Genomic DNA, 5,618 nt, shown 5'->3' on the forward strand with positions numbered 1-5,618 from the left:
TGGAGCAAGACGATGGCCCGATTACAATGCGGGTCTGACAAATTTGATAAATGGGGACAATGCCCCCGTGTTTTTCTATGTCACTTTCTGACCGCATGTGACGTCGGCAGTTCTTCCAAGTCTTCCGCGCAAACAACGAGAAACGGTAAACCCGAAACATTCTTCGATTCCGGGGAGCATATTAAGCTTCAGACAGATACTCGGACATTTTATGTCTCTCGAAGTGGGTCGGCTATCTGCGGAGAAGCATGGAATCCACACGCTATCTGTGACGACGAACGCTCCGTTCTCTTGTCTGTTTGATCTGGGCGCCAAGTCACGGTTTTTGGCGCTCGCAGTCGATAGTGACGTTTGTTGTGGGTCATCGGAAAATACAGAAGGAATACATTAGAGATATCTTGGCTGAATTGGTAGGTCCCACACACGTTGAAGAGAGTAGATTACTTTAAGAGCAAGTCCATTTCTTTAGCCTCCCCCCTTTTTGCTTTTCCTCGATTGTGTCTCTATTTTGAGGAAACAAAATCTGGAATCTGTTGATAGTTGAACACGAGCTGTCAGGTCTCTATCATGGCTTCGTTTCAATCTCTTTTATAAACTTCCGACGGAATGCCGTGCCGACCATCACATGGCCGCCGAGTGTTTACGTTATGTTTTCCTATGCATGCGACCACAGCAGACGAGCTGGGACCAGTGAGTGGTCAACTGACTAGACATCGCTTTGTAAGCATCGTGTACGCGTAACATACTGTACGAAAAAAATAGTTGAATAAAGCTGTCAGGGTAACTTATTATAATGTTTTCACCATTTTTGTTCCAGAAAACCGGTACATCTCTTCTTTCTAGCCCTTAAAATTTGGGTTTTTTTGAAATACAATTGTTTGCCTTGCCAACACAGCACAATGCGAGCAATTTGCAATGAGAATGTTGAAAAATGATTTCTTGTCCGGACAAATTCCAAACGTTCAGAATAAGATAGTGCATTACATAGGTGCTGATCGCTTAGGCTAGATGCACACTATGCACTTCTACATTACTTTGGAGTAGGTAAATATAAATATTCATTTTAACCCTTTGAGTGCTGTAATTTTTCCCGCCAAAATTCCAGTGTAACATTTTACCATTTTTTATGATTTTGCTGTATTTTATATTGGAAGTTTTGGACCAGATGGACATAACTTTTCATTTGCTACACTTTCTGACCAAAAGTTTTGGAAAAATCTAAAAAAAAAGTCTACATCGGAAAAGAAGTTGTTGGCGATATATTCCATAAAAGCGACTAGGGTTAACAAAGATGACAAAGTAACAGAAAATAATTATAGCTTAAGAAGCATCAAGTAAGAGTATCTTTTACAAAACTTCAATTTGCTGAATCTTAGTGAATGGATAAAAATCACGGGCAAAATGATGAAGAGAATTATTAAATTTGCTCGAGAAAGTTAGGACGACGATATTTTAAATTTAGGAAAGCTTATGTTGTCTCATATTATATAATTTTCTGTGCCGTTCACAAGCCCTTGAAACTTGTAAATTACATGTAAATATGTGTATTAACAAATTAAAACATGTATATTAACAAACAGAACAAATGTTACTTTACGATTGGAACTAATTCGGGATAAGTGGATAATGTAGTAATATTGGTTTAATCTGCAATTGTAAGCTCATCTGTTTTTATGGTTTTGCAATGCACTTGCCTTTATGATTAATTTGTAACATTGCAACTTTCAACTATATGGCACCTAACACTTTTTACAAAATTTGAACGAGATTCAATTCTCCCAAATTGGTTCCAATCGTGTTACAGCTGAAGAAGTTTCAAGTATGCTCACATTTTTTAAGACTTCAATTTGCTGATTCCAAGTGAATAGTTAAAAAAGTAATCATGGGCAAAATAAATGACGAAGAAAATAATGAGATTTGATCGAGAAAATCAAGCCAACGATATTTTTAAGTTTGGGAGAGCTTTCTGTTACTCTTATCATATCACTTACTGTGGCATTCCTACATCCTTAAAAGTTGTAAAGCATATTCCGTACAGAAGTTATACTTTTAGTTCGGCTATGTTTGCTTCATGTGTGTGCCACAGGGTGCGGCCGTTCCAGTCTAACAGAGAGTAAACTTGGTTTTAGAAGTTCATGACATATCTGGTGTGCATGTTATACCATCTCCAATTTGTTGGACATAAACACAAAACAAATGAGAAGGAAAAAAAGAAAACTCCATATAAACCATCTCACGAGATTTCAAATCTAAGATAGTCGAAAGAGCTTCTCACATTTTTCAACTCCGATACCCAGTAATAGAAATGTAAATGTATTTCATGGATTTATCTAGACTGTAGCAGCACTTTGGAGAGGGACTAGTTAGTTCTGCAACATGCGCAAATTCATGTGTGCTATCGCGTACCTGTGTATCTTTCACCTTTTTTTCCAATTCTAGAAATTGTTACGTTGGTATGGTCGAATTCGAAACCAGCTCAGCTCAGAACGATTTCAACGTTGAATTCTAAACAATACCGACATTACAATCTCTGTCAAATCAACGTAAACAGGGAAACATCGGTTCAAAACGTTATTTGCGAATATTGTGAGCGGTTAACTGCTCAACGGATTGAAATATTTGTTGTTGATTTTTTACAAGAGCTGAACAGTTTTTAAAATGTTTGTCCATTGAAGAAGCAAGATATTATAATTCAGAGAAATAAGCTTTCGCCGATTTATTTCGTTTAAAGGATCAATATGTCATGACACACGTATAAAGTTGTTTGTTCAATTTCATGTTAAACGTATCAGTAGTTTTATGTTGTCATTAAATGATTAAGTTTGTTACAAGAGAAACTCTCTCTCTCTCTCTCTCTCTCTCTCTCTCTCTCTCTCTCTCTCTTTCTCGTGACAAGAATCATACTATGGAATCCTAGATCGGAACAATATAATTATGAAGTCCGAACCCGTCCTACAATTTCGTTCTCGGTAGTGAAAACTAGTTCTGTCTTTCATCGTGTGTGATCGACCAAAAAGAGAAAAGAGAGCTCCTTGCGCTTTGTGTTTTCAACTTTAGACTCGACAAAATGTTGCTCTAACGTCCATATCGTATATGTTCACAATTTACTATTTCCGACGATACTAGAACAGTCCCTCCTGTGAAGGGACCGTGATGCAAATGACGAACGGATGTGCCTGACGGAAATATTCAGTTTCTATACATGAATGTATGGATGAAACAAATTGCAGCAAATTTGTGTTTTCGAATCGGATACTATGAATAACACCAACCATTGAAGCGCATTCCTTCTGACAACATTTGCAACAGGATCGGAGTTAATGAATGGTGTACTCAACATGGGACACAATTTCAAGTGACAACGCTCAAGCTTTACGCCCCAATGCCAAATCACAAAAGCGCACTTTTTTATCCCGCCGAAGTTCCTACAGTTAGCCTATCTCCCCCCTTGTCAACTTTCCCGATCCATTACCCAGACGGGGCGGCGTTGACGCGGAGCTTTCAACCCGGTCGGTTCTGTCGACATTGGTAACGATAGGTGTGAAAAGAAAAAAGAGAGAGGGGGAATGAGAGAAACCCTAGTGTTAAGTCACTTCAGAGAAAGAAAAAAAAGTGGACAGTCACTGCTTGCGAGATAAGGACGGCGAAATCTGTTGAAACGGGTAGTGAAAATATATCTTTAAGTGTAACCAACTTTTTCCGTAAAAAGAGGCATTCCGCTCTGGTTGGCTGCAAACGTATAAAAGCCCCGGAGAAAGTAATATGTGAAAAGGGGGGCCTATAGACACACAGCGTAGAACTTACTACATCGACTCAGCTGCAGCATTCCTGCGGGTTCTCACAGGCCGATAGGGAAGGGCCAGGCACGCAACACACATCAATGTATCCGCAAGTGTTTGGTCGTTTGGACGGTAGAATCGTAAATCTGTCCTCTGAGTAACGGCTTTTCCTAATTGATTAGGTGTAAAAATAAAATAGATTCCTATTATCACCGCCGCGAAATGACTCCCCCAGCGCGGGGGCATCCTTTTATATGCCTTCGGCGTAATCTTTACTACAGGAGTTGTTAGATTGTGCTGTGGTCGTATGTATTCGCCCCAACGTGTGAAATGACATTTAGATAGCCGCGTCGTTTAACACTTGCTCTTCACAGTACGCTGCGAAGCCACTTCCTACCCAGTCACGACCCGATAAGGTCGTTGGATAGGGGAACTTCCATGTTTAAGACATTTGCTCCGGGGAACTCTCACGTTGTTTTGCTGAGTTTTCTTTTTTTTTAATAACTAGCAAGTACCATCGGAAGATTTCAATGATTGGGTGTAGCTTATGGACACAGATTTCAAACACTTTTTCAGCTTTTTGTCAGTGATACTCGGACAGGAAATATTTCACCGCTTATGTGAGGTGGACGGTATTCCACAAAATGTTGTATCGCCTAAATCTCTGCGAATACATGTGAGTCTTCATTGTCTGGGCATGTTCCATGTAGTACACAGTACAAAAGGTTCTCCAAAGTCTTGGTGACATTTGGTCTCGAGCTGAAAATCATTTCGTCACAGTAACATTCAATTTCTGGTCCGATTATAGGAAAGGTTTCTTTCGTCCTTGCTGGTTGAATTTTATTTACGTAATCTGAGTTTGAAATTGAAGACCTTTCCAAAGAAATGACTATTTTCAGCCAATAAAGTGGTACCGACTCTATATCAGTGAGTTTTATTTCCGCTGATTTCTGAATAAAATATCGTTTGCTCATGGTTGGCTTATCTCACCGAATTGTTTTCCTTCGAATGGTACCCCCCTTTTCTCCCGTTCCCATCACGTAAATTCGCCAAAAACCTCGTAATTTACCAGCAGGACTCGATTATACCGACAAATGGGAGTCTTTGCCTCCCAGATGTTATCTGGCCAGCCGTGGTTTGCCTTATCGGGCGAACCCTCTGGTGAACCAAACCTACGTAATGTGCGCGCAAGTGTACTTGGTAGGAGAGGCGTTGAGATTCCAGCAATGCATTTAATTTTCACGTTACTCACAACAGTTTTTCAGTGAATATTTTTTTCGATGTAATGGATTGTGAAAAAGGGGCACGGTGACTTATTTTGTACAGTCCCTTATAAATTCGACAAAGTGTATTTTGTGTCCATTTTCTGAGTGCGGACACCAAATTTGGTTTTGCAAAACCATATCTGTGTGCCCAATTCAAAGCGGGATTCTGCGTTTGTATGGTCAGCGGTGGTCTTATCTTGATCGTCTTTGAAAAGTCAATCCAGTTTGTAACAAGGAAAGAAAGGGTGCTTTTTATTTACTCGAAATTAAAATTGACGTCTAAAAACTGAAAGTAAGGATTTGTCTGGACGGGAGTCGCCTCTCTTGGTCGAAACTCAACACGCTGATGCCACATCCTTGCAATGCCATCCCTGCCTTCTAAATGGCAGAATTTGAAAATTTGTAAACATCATAGATGGGATGAGTGTTTTGAGTGCGGATACCAAACGGCCATTGAGAGCGCTGACTTTTGACTTCTGAACTGGTATTAAGAGGGCACTGCTGATTGGTCGGGTTGACGTGTAACCTTAAGTGTGGGATTACTGTCAGACTGTGTCTCGATTGTTCTCCAATC

The sequence above is a fragment of the Ptychodera flava genome, chromosome 12, assembly GCF_041260155.1.
Source record: "Ptychodera flava strain L36383 chromosome 12, AS_Pfla_20210202, whole genome shotgun sequence".
NCBI lineage: Eukaryota > Metazoa > Hemichordata > Enteropneusta > Ptychoderidae > Ptychodera > Ptychodera flava.